The 19,145-nt window shown below is 36.0% G+C and overlaps 1 pseudogene; it reads left to right on the forward strand.

Moving 5' to 3' along the window:
* The first annotated feature begins 379 nt into the window (after positions 1–379).
* LOC112481122 lies at positions 380–499 on the forward strand (annotated as a pseudogene).
* The last annotated feature ends 18,646 nt before the right edge of the window (positions 500–19,145 follow it).

Genomic DNA, 19,145 nt, shown 5'->3' on the forward strand with positions numbered 1-19,145 from the left:
TTCTCCTCACATTCACATACTTCACTAAAGCGATATGTATATTTTTGCTCTCTTTTTCCATATGTTAACCACCCACATACTTCTCACCACTTAATAAAGTGATTTCTACCCTCGCCACTCCAGAGAAGCTGCTCTCTCCAAGGTAATGAAAATCACCCTATCACTAAGTCCCATCTTCAACTCACCACAACATGCTAGGAGACTCTACATGTTCACCCTGCACAACTGGATCATTTTCCATGGTTTCCATTTCCACCCTTAGGCTAATGACTCTCAAGAATGCATCTTTCAGGATGTGGTTCCATAGTGTAGCAGTTAACACATCTGCTTTACATAGAGAAGGTCCTGGGTTTGTGCCCCAGTGGGGCCACGGTCCATGGTCTATGGTCATGCCACTCTGAACAAGCCCGATCCCATCTGGTCTCGGAAGCTAAGCAGGGTCAGGCCTGGTTAGTACTTGGATGGGAGACCACCTAGGAAGACCAGGCGGCTGTAGGCATAAATAATAATAATAAATTTTAAAAAGGGGGAAAAAAAGAATGCATCCTTCATTCAGATCTTTTTCTTTGGCTTTAGTCTTGTATATCTAACTGTGTCCTAGACAACATTTCCATTATTTCACAGGTACATAAAACTTAACATGCCTCAAACTAAACCTATATTTCTACCTCCTCCTGGTCCCCCTTCCTTATTAAATGGTACCATACAGTCCATTAAGGCTGAAACCTGGGAGTCACTGTGAACTCTGGTCTTTTATGTATTTCATGTCCAACTAATCACCAATATCTGGACATTCTTTCTCATAACTATCTCCTGAATCAGCCCACATCCCCCAATGCCCACAGCTGCCTCTCTGCTTTAGGTTATGATAGCCTCTTGCTAGGCTGCTGCAATCAACCTATTGTCAGTCATCAGTCCTCTTCTCCTGTTTTTCACACTACAACTAGTGAAATGTCCTAAAACACAAGTCTAATTTTGTACTTCCTTTCCTTAAAATTTCAATGACTTCCCATCATCCTTGTGCCTATTAATCATTTATTCAATTAATGTTTTAATTAAGCTCTAAGGATAAATTCTAAACTCCTTGGTATGGCTTTCAAGGCCCTTCTGAATTTGTCCTTTGCTCACCACTCTTCACTCTAAAGTGCTTCTAAAATGCTTGCAGTTCCTAAATCTCATCAAGCTCTCCTGCCTTGGACATTCTTTCTGCCTCCTTCTTCTAGCTTCCTTCTATTTTAAATTAAAGTTTTAGCTGAGATGTTCCTTCCTCTACAAAGCTTTTCTTAATCCCTAAAATCCGGGTTTGATTCTTATTTTATATGCTTATGTGATGCATTGATCTTAGAGCATTATAGCACTTACTCTATATAGATTCTTAATTGCTTACATGTCTGTATCCCTAAGAGCAGAGGGACATATGTATAAGGCTAGGGTACTAGCCACTATCTGGCATATAGTAGGCATTCAATAAGCATTTACTTACTGCATAAATACATTACACTACCAAACCTTTGCCCCCCAGAACAAATCACGTTACTTCAGTGAATGGCTTATTAACCTGTTTAGTGACCAAATGTAAAATTTTCATCAAGTTCCCATGAAATTATTGACCAGAAAGAACCCACAAGCTTGATGAAAATAAATGCCATGCCCAATCTCCTTAGCAAAGGTATCAAAACTCAATTCACAATAGATATCAAATAATTTATCTGAGATCTGAAGGAGTTAAATTTTCACTCTATTATTAACTCATTCAATAATAAATATCACCTAGCCCTGTCCTCATGAAGCTTTAGTCTAACACTTACTCCATTAAATCAAATGAATCTTGGACAAAAGCTGGGCTATCTCCGGCTTTTCAAATTTTATTATTTTGAACTGTCTAGGAGCAGCTGTTTTTATCCAAGTAGGAATATTTTAAATAGCATTTTTTCCTTATACATCAGAAAACCCAAGTTGAAAATAAAACTACATTTCTTAAAACTCCCATGCTCCTGACCTTTCTTTCCTTTTCAGCTGTGCCAGAGGCATGAACTTGTATCCCCCCAGCTCTAGTTAGGAAGATGATTTATTAAACAGACTTAAATGAAAGATGGCTTGGTATGGATATACTTGGATTCACAGTCCATGCCTTAGGGCAGTTTAAGCACCAACTTTCTAACTAATTCAGAAAGAAAAAACTTCTCTCATTATTTCAAGATAAATGTCTGAACTTTCCAGCTCTTTTTGGCCTGCCATAAAAGTATCAGAAACTAAAAATGAATATCCTGTTGTTCGCTTTTCCTCTAGAACCTACAATGTTTGGCATATGAACCAGTTGCAAATTACCAACTTATGGTATCTTTTTGGCACTTCCAGGTAAAGCCTCAGTGTCCTCTGTATCAAACTCTTTCCTTTCTTTACAGTGATCCGTGCACAATATTACCATTCAGAAGTTATGTTGGAAAAATTACTTTTAGTTTTTTATTAGTTTCATAAAATCTACTTAGAAGAAGCTTAAAAACCATGATAAAAAGACAAATATTTCAATTTGATTTATGGAAAGCCCTAAGCCTGTGCTTAAGATAGGAAAACAACCCACTTGTCTCAGGTTAGTCTCAGAATTTGCACATACGCATTTCACTTCCTTGATTTGATCCTAATTCAAGAGGTCAGTCCGAAGAGTCAGCAGTGCTAGTATGCTGAGTCTTCAAGAGAATGTATTTATATAACTGAAAAAAAGCAGCATGTCATTTTCTCATTATTGCAGTGAGTAGAGTGGCTGTTTCTCAATGATAGCTATCCCTTGTAATGGGAAATCATTTGTACTGAACTCAGAAACTGTAGTGCTTTGCTTGGCTTCATTGATTATATAAAGGATCTCTTTATTCAGAACAGGAAAACTCAATTAATTAAAATAGTCCAGAAACATATGGAATCTCTTTCCTCTGGTGAAAAGTAAATTCAAATTGTGAGAAAATTACTTCCTTTCCAAGAATTCTCAAGATTCTTGTTTCTGAACATGGTTCAAAATTCCATGTAAGTTTGGTGTTCATTTATTTCAGAGAAATCATAAATGGTATTGCTCTCCCCATGTTAATAAAGAATAGTGTCCCAAATATGTTTGGATGAATATGGATATGGTTAGGCCTATGCCACTTATCTCTTCTGTGTCTAAATGAAATCAGGAAAACATTAATGAATGGCATATAAGTAACAAGCTTATCACCTATAGAAATGCCTTACGTGCTGGAAATTTATGTGAATTTCATTCTGAGAACTTGCTGAGATCTTCAGAACTTACATACTGAGAACTTGATAACTATATAGTCTTAATTACTGAAGACCATCAGTATTCTGTCAAACCAAAAGCTTTTTTTTTTTCAAAAAGATAATTTATAATAGAAAAAAAATCGAATGAGAAAAAAAAAAACAGAAAGACTATAATGGAAGTATAATTTGTAAGTTCATATCAAACCTCAAATGAGAAGGAAGTGAGTATAAACCACTTGTAGAATTTCTAGTGAGTTATAAAAATAGTAAAAAAAAAAAAAAAGTGTGACAAATAAACATAAAATAATGAATAACTAAAATGTTTTCTCAGGATGGTTCTGGTTTTTAAATTATTCATGTCTCTAGTGGCATAAAATTAGCTATTATGAAAAAAAAGAAAGGAAGAAAATAGGTCTAATATAAGCAATTTAAATAAAGAAAAGGTAGGCAGCAATCTTTACCTATTTTTTCCTAAATTACTTAGATATCAAAGTAATTTAATTGTGGTTCAAATGTGCTTTCAATACACAAGGTGAAGTCACAGCTATATCTTATTTTATACAATCACTCAGAGTCACCAGAGACCAGACAGCTGGAGACAATTTAGAAACCACAGAAGTGACCAAGTGGAATAAGAGAGGCTTCTTCTATTGACTGGAGAGTGGCTTCCTTGCAGGAGAGGTTGGGAATATCAAAAGAAAGAGGATAGGTATCCATGATAGGCATAATAGACCCTTCAAAGATGTCCATACCCTAATCCCCAGAACCTATGAATACCTCGCCTGTTACATGTCAAAGAGAAGTTAAGAGTGCAGAAAAAATTGAGATTGTTAAACAGCTGACCTTGAGATGGAAAGAGTATCTAGGATTATCCAGGCGGGCCCAGTTTATCACAAGTGTCCTTAAAAGTTGAAGAGGGAGCAGATCAGTCATTTGGAATGATTCGATGTGATAAAAACTTAACCGTAGTTGCTGGCTTTGAAGATGGAGGAGGGGAGCCAGGAGCCAGGAGCCAGGAGCCAGGAGCCAAGGAATGCTGATGGCTGGAAGAGGCAAAGAAATGAATTCTCCCCAAGAGCATCCAGAAAGGAATGCAGCCCTGCCAACACCTTGATTTTTGCTCAGTGAGAACCATTTCAGACTCCCGACCTTCAGCATTGTATGATAATAAATTTGTATTGCTTTGTGCTTCTAAATTTATGGCTATATCTTAGAGCAGCAATAGAACACTAATACAGTACTTGACAATAAAAACTGTGATGGAAAAAATTCCCAAGAGGCAAAGAGAGATACATTTGAAAGGTAAAGAGAGATACATACAAAGAAGAATGCAGACAAGAAGTTTGTGAAATAGTGGAAAGAGGGCCAAAAAAAGAGAGAATTTATAAATAACACAAAACTAACTTTCACCTGCAATATATACAATAACAAAGGGAGGGCAGACTTCAGTGCAAAGGCCAAGGTTTTCAGGGTTAAAAAAAAAAAAAGCAAATGTAAGATAATATACAATGTTCTTCATAGGGCAAGCTTTAACAGATACTTATTGCTACATTGCTCTTGAAAACCTAGGAAGGCGAGGAGTAAGAAGTGAAACTAGAAATGGATAACATAAAGAAAATCATCAAGTAAAATAAAAATCTAGAGCATTGGATTTTTGATGAATAGCATTAAAAGTATGAGCAAACCACATCCAAACTGTCAAATTAACATGTAATTCTACATTATTTGTAAGAAGAAATATCATATATTACACATCTGAAAATGACCTCAACAAGAAATCAGTTTTTAAATGCCAGATGACTAAATGTAGGTTTTCTTGTCTCTGCAGAGTCACATACTGTCACATGACATAATGAAAAATTTTATGTGAATTGTTGTTAATGAGAAAATATAAACAACCTTTGAGAATGTGACTTTTTTTCAGTTGCATGTAGACTTTGAAACTCTCCTAATATCGCGTCCAATGATAAAACCTACCCTAAGATGTTTTATGATTTCTAGAAGTCAGTCAATGTTTGGAGGATTCTAGGCCATTATTTCTCTTTATTGCTCACATCTAACACATTATTTGATGACTGAAGATAAACAAGAAATTCCATAGGAAATATTAAGGATATGATGGTGGGTTTATGATGCTGTTAAAAAATAAAGTTCAAAATGTAATATGTAAAGTTGTTTTAGAACTGACCTCCTATCCCAGCTCCAGTCATGATGGTAATTTTTAAAGATCTTGAATAAAGGTGTGTTCCTACTGATTCTGTTTTACATAAATTTAAGAAGTCTTTGAAAGTAATGCCTAAAGCACACATTAATTTGTTTTTCAATATATGTTCATTAAAAGAATAAGCCATCAAGAAGATATTTTCTATCCAATTCTTCCTTATTGTTTGACAGTTTTTCTCCCAAAATAGCTTCTTTAGTTTTTGCATTATTTCTGAGAGCACAGAGAGGTTTAAGGAGGACTTCCATTAAGGTGTGGCTTGAAGGAGAACAACAGAATCACAATGACAGATTAATGCTGGGAGATACGGAGAAGAACCCTTCTGCAATCACAAAATCCCATCATCACAGAGAAGGAAGGGCCCTTAGAACTGCTAGATCAAGCTCCAGTGTAAAGAAGGAAATCCTATTGCCACATGCTGGACAGGTTGTCATCCAGCCTCTAGTTAAACATCTTCAGTAAGGCAGAGCTTATCACCTTCCGAGCACATACTTTTAATTTAAATTAAATTCCAGTGTTCATTAAATTTAACTTTCACCCATACTTCCAGTTCTGTTTTCTAGATGCCAAACCCATGACTAATCCTATTTTGCATATTATTTCTTCAAATACTAGACTCCACTCTCATATCCACCTACTTTGTCATCTACCCCTTTCTAAAGCCAGAAAGTACAGGGCAAGTGTATGTATACATGTCTATTGCATTGGACCCTTCTACATAGTCTGATGATCATTTAGTGTAATAACTTGTTAATACATTCATCAGCTGTGTGCTAAATGCCTACCAGCTTCCTAGTCAGGAAGATAGACAAGTTTCTTGTCATGAAGCCTAAATTCTAGTAAGTCAGATTATGAAGAAATGAACAGGTAAATAAAATTTAAAATAGTGAAAAGTGAATGCTTACTGATTAGGGAGATAATTTTTAAGATCTGACCTAAAGGATGAAAAGGAGCTAGACATGCAAAGAGTCAGGGAAGAGAACTCAAAGGCAGTGAGAGCCCTAAAGATTTTTTAAAAAGAACATGTTATCTTCTTAATGTTCCACATCGGTGCACCTAAAACATTAGTGGGAGAGAAGCTGGAGAAGCAGACAGACCCAGACCACAGTATGGAGTTTGGATTTTATTCTACCTGTGATTGGAATCAATGTATAATAAATTGTAAGCAGGAAAGATACATAATCGAATTGTTTTTTAAATACCACGCTGGGAGATTCAAGATGATGTAGAAAGTAGAGGCAGTCAGTGCAAGCCTCTTCTAGCGACCACACCAAAATTATGAAAAAACTACAGTGCAACCAGTACGTGGAGTTGCCAGAAGTCTAGCTGAACAGAAGCCTTACAATTAGGTCACCTCAAATAACAGGTCACCTCAAAATGGTCAGAACTGCAGAAACGCGAAACGATCCGTTCCCACAACCACGTGCGGCGATCGAGAATCTGGCTGGCTATCTTGGCTGCAGAGCCTCCTCCCTTACCTGAGGAGGTCCCTGCTGCACACTGGGCTCCCAGCCCAGGGTTCCAGTACCGGGAAGAGAAGTCCCCAAAACCTCTGGCTGTGAAAACCAGCAGAGGTTGTAGCTGAGTGAGACAGAGGGCTGCAGGAAGCAGAGACCTTCCTCTTAAAGGGCCCACACCCAGCCTTACTGCTGACGGACTCACTTGCTCTGAGTTACAGCACTGAGGCACCAAGGGCAGATGGGGAGACACTGAGCTGTCGAGCTGCAAGGCAAGGGCTGGAGGGGCAGCTTACTCCCAGACATTGGTGCAGGCAGAAGCCATTGTTTCTTTGTTGAGCCCTCCGTACACCCAGCCTGCAGCCACAGGCGCCGCTGTACCTGAGTCTCCATCAACCTGGATAACACAGGTCACTCCGCCCAGGGAATTCCTTGAGACTTCACATCTCTCAGCTTATGGGCCCACACAAACCACTCCCAGTGGTTTATTCCATACAAATGGCATGTCCTGGCTCCTGCTGCGAACTTTCATAAAATCACTCAAGGGCTCACAAAACCCAAAAAAGAAGCAGCATTGGGCCTCAGCATGCCCTATACCTCTAGCTGACCAGCCCCGAACCCCACACAGGGCAGCCAGCTTCGGTTTCTGACTTAACCCCTCAAGGCACCTATAAGTTCAGCACAAGTGGTAACCATATGTGGATTACTTGGTGACTCTTAACAGGTGGCCCTGGAGGTGCACAGGCTATAGCTAATCTTGGCCTGCAGCTGGACTCCTCTCAGGTCTGTGCCAAAGGGCCCCACATCTCACCTATTATATAAAGCCACTCTCCTAAGACCGAGAGACTTAGTAGTCCTACCTAATACATAGAAACAAACACAGGGAGGCAGCCGAAGTGGAGAGACAAAGAAGTATGTCTCACATAAAAGAACAGAACAAAACTCCAGAAAAAGAATTCGCTAAAATGGAGATAAGCAATATACCAGATATGGAGTTCAAAACACTGGTTATAAGGATGCTCAAGGAACTTAGGGGAAGAGTAGATGAACTCAGTGAGAACTTTAACAAAGAGATACAAAAACATAAAAATAGAGATAGAAAACATAATAGAGAGCCAGTCAGAAATGAAGAATACAATATCTGAGATGAAGAGTACATTAGAGGAGATCAACAGAGTGGATGAAACCAAATCAGTGGCATAGAAGATGGGGTAGCAGAGGACACCAATCAGAATAGCAATGAGGAAAAAGAATCCAAAAAAATGAAAATAGTTTAAGAAGCCTCTGGGACAACATCAAGCGTAACAACATTCGCATCACAGGGGTACCAGAAGGAGACGAGAGAGAGCAAGAATTGAAAACCTATTTGAGAATGGACAGAAAACTTCTCTAACCTGGCGAGGGAAATAGACATACAATCCCAGGAAATTCAGAGAGTCCTAAACAAGATGAACTCAAAGAGGCCCACACCAAAACATATCATAATTAAAATGCCAAAGGTTAAATACAAAGAGAGAATCCTAAAAGCAGCAAGAGAAAAGCAATTAGTTATCTACAAAGGAGCTCTCATAAGACTAGCAGCTGATTTCTCAAAAGAAACTTTGCAGGCCGGAAGGGCTTGGCACAAAATATTCAATGTGATGAAAACCCAGGATCTACAACCAAAAATACTTCACCTAGCAAAGTTATCATTTAGAATGGACGGACAGATAAAAGTAACAGGGCGGAAAAAGATATTTCATGATAGACCTAGAGGGTATTGTGCTGAGTGGAATAAGTCAGATAGAGAAAGACAAATGCCATATGATTGCATGTGTATATGGAATCTAAAAAACAAAATAAACAAATAAACCAAAAAAAAAAAAAAAAAAAAACCCACCCCAGCTATATTTGAATGTTTAAAGTGGTTTTAAAAAGGTTACCAAATGGGAGAGGGGGTAGGAGAGTTGGTTAAAAAGTAGGGGAAGAGATCGAGAAGTACAAATTTGTAGTTACAAAAGTCATGTAGATAGAAAGTATAGCATAAGGAATATAGCCAATAATATATTGCAATAACTATGTACGGTGTCAGAGGGATACCAGATTTATTAGGGTGATCACTTCGTGAGTTATATAGATATCTAATCACTATGCTGTACACCTGAAACTAATATAGCATTGTATGCCAACTGTAACTGAAAAATTAAAAATTATTATTAATTTAAAAAAATACCACACTCGTGGCCTTACAAAGAATGAATAAGGGTAGGGCCACGGTGGAAATGTAAAGGTGACATAGGAGGCTCTTGAAGTGAGAAATGATGGAGACTTAGCTAAACAAATGACAGTAGAAATTGAGAGGTGTTGAGAGATTTGAAGGATATGATCAGAGAAAGTACAGACAAGAGTGTCTGATGGTAGATGTAGATGATGAAGGAAGATGGAGTGTAAAGGATGATTTTTGGATTTCTAGGCAGAATGCCTCTCGATAACAGATGAGAAGAAACATCTAGGAGGAGGTTTCAAGCAATTGGGTATGTAGATCTGGAACTCAGAAGAGAGGCCTGACCTAGAGATGTAAACTATGGGAGTTATCGACATTTAGATGGTTTTCAAAATCACGGAAATGAGTAAGATAACCTAGAAAGGAGTTTAGAGAGGGAAACGGGACAACTCAAGAGTAGAGTAGGAAAAGACTAAGAAGAAACGGGAAAAAGGAGAACCAGGAGAGGATTTGGAAAAGAAAGTAGGTGTCAGCAGCATCAGTGGTTTTTAAGAAGTGGAGCAAGACAAGAGTACAGTTATCATCAGGTACAGCACCAGGGAGATGGCCTATGATCTTGACAAAAGCAGTATCTGTGGAATAGTAGAACTAGAGAAGATGAATTCGTTTTAGGAGTGGATTAAAGGTGAGAAAGTGAAGCAAGGTACGTAGAAGTTTTGCTGGGAAAAGGAGAAAAGACAGGAGATAGTAGCTAGAGAGGATGTGGGGCCAAGAGAGGATTTCCCTCCCCCACCCCTTAAGATGGAGACATATATGCCATAAAAAATAAAATTCAGTAATTAAAGCAAGCTTGACTTACCCCTGCTCTAGGCCAGTGATTTTCAAACTCTTCAACAGAAGACTGAATTTCTGGAACAGAGCCTTGCAGCTGCTGCAAAAGGCACAACAGGCCTCCTCCCTAACAACAAAAGTAACTCAAATTTAATCCATTTTATATATGGCGAGTTAGAATGAGATGTCATTTGAAAAATCACCGATCTAAGGATAGCATAGAGTAGCCAAAACATCTCACTATATTAGCCTATTAGATGACAGAATACCTGATGACTCCATATATAGTTTGTATTCTTAACTATGTCACATAATGGCTTTTCAGGCAAAACATGATGATAAATCATATCTCAGCACAGTTTTGGGATGCTAAACAAGTTTGTCATTATATCACAGCCTCTTGGCAATGATAAATTAAGTAGGTTCTTTTACACTAAATTCTTCAGGAACTTCAGTATATGCAAACCTTAATTTTCAATAATTTTAATTAATATGTTCCACAGTCAATAGCTTTGATAAACTTAAGACAACTCCAACCTATTTTAATAAAATTGACTTACAAAATGGAAAGGAAAGAAAATTGCATATAAATCTTGACAGCTGTGCAGACTGACTCTTTACTCAGTAAACACAATTTTTTCATAAGAGATTTTCTGAGTTTTAGATATGCAAAATAAGACTTGAGTGATGACTTTGAATTTTAAAAAATGTAATACAGGAGCATAGTTTATTTTTTAACAATTTGAGAAAAAAATGAATGCAATAATAAGAAAAAATGAATAGATTCATGAGAAATTTGTTACTAAATTAGTTAAATGCAAGTTATTTTTCTAAAGGACATTTATGATGCTGTGACCTCCAGTAAACTGTTCTTATGAATTCATTTTGTTCATTATTAAAATTTTGCACTGATTTTGATATTATACCACTATGGCTCTGTTTCTCTGCAATAGGATTTCTCAGCCTAAGCACTTTGCGCTGGATAAATCTGTTGTGGGGACTGTCTTCTGTATTGCAGAATGTTTAACAGAATCCCTGGCCTATGCCCACTAAATACTAATAGCACTCTCCTCCACAACCTCCAGCCCCCACTTACAATAATCAAAAATGTCTCCAGGCATTGCCAAATATCCCGTGATGGTAAAAATCACTCCCAGTTAATATTTTGCTCTACAGGATAATGTGATTCCTTATTCTAGAGTTAAGCTACTATTTTCATAATTTTCATGAAGATACATGGCTTCTAACTAAACAGAATGAAGATATTGTGACATTCAGACCCAGCTGCTCATGTAACTGTAATAGAAAGTGAAGTAAATACATCTCAGATGTGACTAAATAGCATGACAATTGGCTCAACAACACATGCAGAAAAGTGCAAAATCTAGAATAAGACTGATGCCTTATAGATAAAGTTTCATCATAAGAGATCCAGTTATTGACCTTCATATGAGGACACTGGTGAATAAGAGTACCTTTGGAAGTGCTGCTACATCTAAGTCTTTCCATTAAAATCAGTAGTGTGGCAAAGCTACATGAAAAACCTTGTAAAGACATTAAAGGCAGGCAGATCATATTTGGCTGTATTCATTTTACATGTTGTTGTGCATTATGTTACCAGTTTTTAAAGAAAATGTCAGTGAGAAAAGTACTAGAAGGAAGATTTTTAAAGGTGGAGCTAAGCTGCCACCTAGAGAACATAGAAATGGCAGCATCTTAGACTTCTACATTTACTGCATGAACAATATTGTCCTCACAAATTCAAAATTTCAAAAGCAATGTGAAATTTCAATGTCATACTTTTTAGATGAGCTGATTATTCATGAAATATTAAATTTAATTTTCTTAGTTTTGCTTGTAAAGTTTCCAGACAGTGAATTAACAGAGACTTTCTTTTAAAAGTTCAAAAGAGTTCTGAAGTGGTCATTGCTGAACAATAACAAGGTACCTACACAGAAAATTCTGCCTTGGTAAAAATTTTTTAGTGATTTTTAATTTCAAGTAGAAAACTTATTACTGAAAATGAATTAAAAGAATAATGAATACAACAACCAAGTGGCAGAGACTCCAATGTTTATCACCTTTCCTAACAATCATTTTTTCAAATGAAGCCAATTAGGGAAACAATTATGGTAACTCAAATCCAATAGAATCATTAACTGGAGGGAAGGGAGAGCTACTTAGACAACATAAAAGAAGCAAAATATAAAATATAAGAGAGGAAAAGATCTGGTAGGAATAGGAAGGCTAAAAATAGCCTGACTTTGAGCTAAAGCATAAAGCAGAGCTACAATTTCTGGAAAAATATGGGTCTCTCTTTTTAAATGTAATAGTATAATTGAATACTCATTAGGTTCTCCAGGCCATAAACCATTGCCTCGTTAAGGTAGGCATTTGGGAAACTGCATAAACTCTTTTGGGCCATGAGGGTCCCATTTCGTAAATTACTACTTCAATGCACTGAATGATACCCTTGTGGACTGATAGTGGATTCCAAAAGAGCTTAATTTTCACACTGGGAGAATCTAGTGCTCATTAGGAGATGAGAAGTATGCCTGCTCACATGTCCACATAGAACAGAAAGTACTATACTGATCTAAACAGGAAGTATTGAAATGTGGCCTAGAGATTCAAGTGTTAAAATATCATGCTATGGTATACCTGCATGACCTGGTCTAAAATTGTTTAAGATTATGATTTGAGAGTTTTCCCCCTTTACAACTGAGTTGCTGTTTTACATGTTTCCTAGGTCATTGCTTTTACAGTTTTGCAAGAATTCCAGTTTCAGCCTTCCCAGATGGTTTTAGAGTGGCATAGCTACTTTTCAGAGATGCTTACCTGACAGTCCACTATGCCTGTACCCACCTGTACAGGTTGGCTAGTAAAATCCAGTTGTTTAGAGATGATTTTACTCAATCCAACTTTTGTCCTATAATATGAAGTAGGCCTTGCTGAGAACTTTTACTTTTGAACTTGCTTCTTTATCAGAGCCTAGGGAAATTTTCAAGGTTTCTTTGTTCTGAGAATTCTGTTTATGTACCTATGGGATGTGAATCATGTACATGAATGGCATTCTGCATCATTTTATCCTAAAACTGAGGATTCACACATGTAGTAATTTTTATAATTAAAGTCTTACCTGTTCCCATATCAAATCATTGAAGTAATATCTTACATATGTCTCTCAAAATGCAGGCTTCTTATGACTCATATATACATATGCAGTTTGGATGCAATTAAAAAACCCACATGATAGCTATATATATCATACAATTGTGTCATCTGCCTTAAAGCTATGCATTTGCCTACTTTTAGATTATGTGAAACAGAACTACCTTTTATGTGATAAATATAATGAATTTCTGCAATGTGCCTTTTGACTAAAATGTGTGTGTGTGTGTGTGTGTGTGTGTGTGTGTGTGTGTGTGTGTGTCAGAAAGGTCTTTGTCAGTGAGAATAAATTTCCATGCATTTCAGAAATTTGGACCAATAATGTACAAAAAATACATAGTCCAAAAAAATTCTGAGGATCATTCCATAAATGACAACACCTCTTTATGTCAATATTCTAATTAAAATACAACATTATAATTACTATATTTAAAAGCATGGTTCCATAACTTATGGAGGAATCAAATATTTGGAGGACTCCCAGTTTAACACAAGGGATTAACACCAATCTCTTGGTTTCTCCAGTTGGGGAAAATAACTTCTATCTAGTGAGCATCCTATGTGCCAGGTACTACATAGCATACTTTCTTAACATATGTTTTTTATTCACTTAAGACTCAGAAATTCCCCTCTCATGATTAAATAAGATGCTCTTATTTTACAGGTGAGTTTTATAAACATTTAGTAACTACTTAAAATTCTAGCAATAATGTGAGTGGGGCGAGGGGCAGGAGTAATGAAGGAGCCCTGGATGTGAGAGATAGCTTGTTCCAGCAAAGAACAGCATGTTCAAAGACCTAGAGCAGAGAGGGAGTATTTTGAGGATGGAGACATGAGAGAAGTCTTATGCTGCTGGAATAGAGAGGAAAGGTAATTTTGAATGGCTTTAAGGTTACCTTAACATCATATACTTTGGGGCCATTAACCTAAAGACAAGTAAAAGCCACTGAAGTTTCAAGCATTAGAGGAGAACGATCAGATGTGATGTCTACCAGATCATTCTGTCTTTGGAAACAGAATGATAACTGAAGATTAGTAAAATTCATGCCAGAGAGGTAACTTTAGGAGGTGACTACTCTAAGCCAGTAAAAAGTTGATGAAGGCCTAAATTAGGATGATGGCAGTGGCAAGAAAGAGAAATAGATGCATTTGAGAGATATTTAAAATTATCATGGATGAGAGATTTTGTCAAAGATTATATATAGAAAATTAGGAAAAGAAAAAGGTGATGGATAACTCCCAAGGCTCTAACTTGAAAAACTAGATGTTCTGAATCACTCAAGAAAGAATGCAATGGGGGCAAATCCATAGGAAGAGAGAGCAGGTGGGGAAAGATGATGAGTTAGGTTATGAGCATACCGATGTTGAGATACCTGATAAAAGTATTCGAGTGATGTCAGGAGGAATTTGAATATATAAGTTCAGGCAAGAGGTACACTTAAGAGTAAATCAGTATATATATGGTTATTAAAGCAGTAAAAGTAAATGAGATTCCCTGAAATCCTGTGTAATTATAAACATGAAAGAGCCTAGGAGATAGTGCCAAAGAACACTGAAACTTAAGGGTCATGAAGAGAAGAAAGTTCTAATAAAGACAATGATGAATGAAGAGGAAAATCAGTGTATTGTTGTACTAGAAGCTAAAGGAAGGGATTGTTTCAGAAAGAAGGACTTAATTAACAAAGCAAAATGTCATCCTAGATTAACAAAATTATGACTGATGTTTCCACACTGCATTTAATAAGTCTTTATTAAATCTAGTTTGGGTGTAGTTGGGGATCCAGGGACGGGAGTACATTGTTGTGGAATCAGCAGTGAGGGCGAGGTGAAAATATAAAAACAACAATTATAGATAACCTCTTTTAGAACTTTGGGTATGAAGAGAAGGAGAAATATGTAGGATGACAGCCAAAAAAATAATATGGGATAATAAAGTAAAGAGTTTTTCAACAACAACAACAAAAATCTAATTAAAAAATGGGCAGAGGACCTGAACAGACACTTCTCCCAAGAAGACATACAAATGGTCAACACACATATGAAAAGATGCTCACCTTCTCTAGTTATAAGGGAAATGCAAGTCAAAACCACAATGAGATACCATCTCATACCTGTTAGAATGGCTATTATCAAAAAGACAAGTAATAACAAATGTTGGAGAGGTTGTAGGGGGAAAGGAACCTTCATACACTGCTGGTGGGTATGTAAATTGGTACAGCCACTATGGAAAACAGTATGGAGGTTCCTCAAAAAACTAAGCATAGAATTACCATATGACTCAGCAATCCCTCTTCTGGGTATCTACCCAAAAAATTTGAAAACATTTATTTGAAAAGATATATGCACCACGACGTTCACTGAAGCATTATTCACAGTGGCCAAGATATGTAAACAACCTTCAATAGATGATTGGATAAAAAAGATGTGGTACATATAGCCAAAGGAATATTATTCAGCCATAAGAAGAGATGAAATACTACCATTTCCGACAACATGGATGGATCTTGAGATAATCATGCTAAGCGAAATAAATCAGACAGAAAAAGTTGAGACCAAATGATTTCATTCATACGTAGGAAATAAAACAGGAGGCAATAAATGAACAAGACAAACAAAAACTCACAGACACAGACAACAGTTTAGTGGTTGCCAGAGGAAAAGTGGGGAGGAACGGGGTTAGATAAGAGTAAAAGGCATCAAATATATGGTGACAGGATGAGATTTGACTTTGGGGGATGAACACGCAATGCAATATACAGATGATATATTATTGAATTGTATACTTGAAACCTATATAATGTTATTAACCAATGTCACCCCAATAAATTTAATTTTAAAAAAGATTAGATTGAAGAAAATAAAATAAAATGGGAATAATAATAAAAAACATAAAGTAAGGACTTTGGGGGTTGATTGGTAATATTTTATGTAGGTAGAAAATATTGAGTGCCTTTGGTGAGTGGAAAGATCCAATAGACAGTCATGAACAAAGAATACAATAAAAAGAGGGGATGATCTAAAGGGTAGTATGATGGTTAATTTTATACATCAGTTTCACTGAGCCACGGGATGCCCAGATATTTGGTCAAACGTTATTCTGGATGTTTCTGTGACAATGTTTTTGGATAATACAAAATTTAAATCAGTAAAAGCACATTGCCTCGTATAACATGAGGGGGCCTCATCCAGTCAGTCAAAGGCCTAAATAGAACAAAAAGCCTGACCCTCTCCCAAGTAAGGGAGAATTCCTCCTGCCTGACTGGGACATCAGCTTTTCTCACCTTCAAATTCAAACTAAAAATGGCTCTTTCTGGGTCTCGAGCCTATGATATTTGGACTGAAACTACACTATCAGGTCTCCTCAGTCTCCACCTTGTCAAATGCAGATCTTGGAATTCTCAGTCTTCATAATCATGTGAGTCAATCCCTTATAGTAAATCTGTATTTAGATGATAGAATAGATAGATAGATAGATTATAAATGATAGATAATGATAGATAGGTGGGTGGATGGACGGATGGATGGATGGTGGACAGCTAGATAACTAGACAGTTAGACAGACAGATAGACAGGTAAAGAGAGAGAGAGAGAGAGAGAGAGAGAGAGAGATGAATATACATACCATACATCCTATTGGTTTCATTTCGCTGCAGAACTCAATACAAGTAGTTAATCTAAAGGCAAATGATTGTGATGCAGACTTAAGCTTGAGAACCACTGTTCAAGGGCAAGGCTTCTCTGCAGGCAGGAGAGATTAAGAGATTAAGAGAGAGTAGGTGCAGGGCTTGCCTTTTACTGAAAGAAGTACTTTTCCACTAAAATGGGAGCAAAGAAGGGAAGAATAGGGCTGATAAATGAAGACAAATTTGAGACTGATGGGAATTTAAGGCAGTTTTTGCCCTATTTTCTCTGTAGAGCAGAAAACAAGGTGATTTTCTAAAAAAAAAAGAAAAAAAATGTAAGGAGGTGGTGGATGGAAAGATTTTAGAAAAGTGGAGAAAAAAATCATTGAAGAAAGTAGAAAATTTTGAGGGCCCATCTAGTTCAGAGGGTAACCATACCACACCAGCTAGCTGCAAAATATTCCTAGATGTGGTCGAGATTGGAATGACTGCCTGCTGACTCCAAAAACAATAAGGACAGGGCTAAAGAGGGGCTGAGAAGAATAGAAAACAGAAGTCAAGGGTTTCAAGGAAGCCTGATGATACCGGACACCAGTTCTCCACCATTCAGGGACACTTTGCCACCCCCAAAGCAAAGTGTTCTAAGAAATTTACCAAGTATGATGAGATAATGGAGGAAAGAGATTACTTCAGGTTACAGGATATCTGGAAAGGCCTAGATGAGGAGGTGGAACGCAAGCAGCCTTAAAGAATTTAAATATGCAAGCTTGGGTCAGATGTAATAGTACAGAGAATCTGTATGGTGCAAGTTTAAAATCAAAATATTCTTATTAATATGTCAGAGATTTAAGATTAATGGAGATAGAAATCCAGGAAGGGGTGAAGAATACTAATGAAAAAGAGAATAGTACATTAAGGAAAAGATGAAAATACACATGGAATTTATATTTTGAAGAGCTCTAGATTTTACTGTGTGCTAGAGAGCTATTAAAGACTTGACAACCAATATTATATAATCATTAAGACCTGCACTTCCCCATCATAATGTTTATAAAGATGGTAAAGCTTGTTTGAACCGTTTAACTGATGGACAGACTAGAAGCATTCCTAGAAGGTGTTATATAAAATTAAATTTAGTATATGAGCTAATACTTTAGCTTTAAAAAATAAATTAAAGTCCCCATAAGCAAATGGACCAAAGGAGTAGTAATAAATAATCCACTAAACAGATAAACAGATAAACTGATCAACAGAAAAAATTCAATAAAAAAATTAAAACACATGATTTTTCAGATATTGATAATATTTAGCATGGTCAATGATGTAATGAGATGAATATCATTATTACTAGTTAATTTACATTGATATAATCTCCAAGAAAGCAATATAACAATGGATCTCAAGAACAACTTTGAAAATATTTACTCTTTCTGACCAGAATTTCTACTTTTAAAAATAAATTCCAATGAAATTATCAAAATGCATATAAATATTTCTTAAAACATTAATGTAATGTTAAAAATGTTAGTATATTACTTATAGAAACTTAATATAATATTTAATAACAAGGTATTGCTAAGTAAGTTATGATAAATCCTATGATGAAATATCATTCAGCCATTTAAGTGGTGTTAACAGTCTTTAAAGAAATAAAAAGTGTCAATAATATCATGTGAATAAAAACAATGCAAGACTAAAAATATGTAAACAGTATAATCTCAACTATGGAAAGTATGTGTGTGTGAGTGTGTGTGTGCTGAAAAATATTGGAAGAAAATATACTAAAATCTTAAGAGATGTTATCTCTAGATTTAGGATTTAAAGATCATTGTTATTTTCTTTTCTTTAAGATTTGGTATTTGACATATGAATGTTAATTACTATTATACATATTACTATTCAAATCTACTGTATTTAAATTTTGCCTTTTTTATTTATAAAGAATTGAAAGTGAGGCTTCACCTTCCACTATCATTGCATTCTTGTGAATATAGCTTTTATCCTCTGTAACTTTATATTATATTCATATTGTACTAATAAGATATAAAGAATAATTATAACTTCTCTGTAGATTTTAAACTGTATCATTAAGTGACATAAGACTTTCAACTTGAATTCACCTCTGCCTGATATTAGTATAAAGTTTCCTCTACCATTTTGTTTATTTAGTAGATTATTACAATGTTTACTTTTATCAGTAAGCCAATATAGTAGACTTTTTGTCATACCAATGTTTTTTTCTGCTTTTAATATCTTGTATCTTCTTTCTTTGTCATTGTCTCCTTTGACATTTGAAAAAATACAGACTATTTTAAGTTCAAATAGCAATTGCAGTTATAGTTTGTTTTTTGTTTTTGTTTTTGTTTTTGTTTTAGAATGAAACCATA

Source organism: Pteropus alecto, unplaced genomic scaffold (genome assembly GCF_000325575.1).
Source record: "Pteropus alecto unplaced genomic scaffold, ASM32557v1 scaffold104, whole genome shotgun sequence".
NCBI classification, from domain to species: Eukaryota; Metazoa; Chordata; class Mammalia; order Chiroptera; family Pteropodidae; genus Pteropus; species Pteropus alecto.